Consider the following 493-nt stretch of genomic DNA (forward strand, 5'->3'; position numbering starts at 1 on the left):
AAATATATAATGTTAATCATTGCAAGGTAATTTCAGTGTTGCGGTCACTGGAAAATGATATATATACAGGACTTTGATTCACTGGTATGCCTTGTATAGCATATTACCAGATTCAGTTATTTTCTCTTATATAAAATTTTAATGCCATGACTTGTACAATAGTGTGTGCAACAGGATTTTTAACTATCCTGGTTAATGTAATTTTCATGTGGTACATTTGTCATATTAGATGGATTGGGATAAGTGAAAGGGTTATACTATCCCTAAATATTTATGATAGTCAAATCATAGTTATTTATTTTTTATAGATGACTTAATATGATTGCCCAAAGTGTTGACAGAATTGTACTTACCAAAATTGCACCAAAGTTTGTTTAGTCAGTCAAAACAAGCCACCCTGAAATGTTTAATCAGGAGGATAAACATTTCTTATTAATTTCACATTCCTCCTTAAATAGAACTCTGTTTGATCAAATACTCACAATTTTGATTT

The 493-nt window shown here is 29.8% G+C and overlaps 1 protein-coding gene across 1 annotated transcript in view; it reads left to right on the forward strand.

The window, feature by feature from the left end:
* Positions 1-493, forward strand: part of LOC119592691 (TOM1-like protein 2) — an 18,868-nt gene extending 18,375 nt beyond the window's left edge. Inside the window, 1 exon segment of the mRNA XM_037941607.1 lies at positions 1-493. This exon segment is cut by the window's left edge and continues 283 nt beyond it. The gene's annotated coding sequence lies outside the window, so the exon portion shown is untranslated.

This window comes from Penaeus monodon, chromosome 30 (genome assembly GCF_015228065.2).
Source record: "Penaeus monodon isolate SGIC_2016 chromosome 30, NSTDA_Pmon_1, whole genome shotgun sequence".
Taxonomy (NCBI): domain Eukaryota; kingdom Metazoa; phylum Arthropoda; class Malacostraca; order Decapoda; family Penaeidae; genus Penaeus; species Penaeus monodon.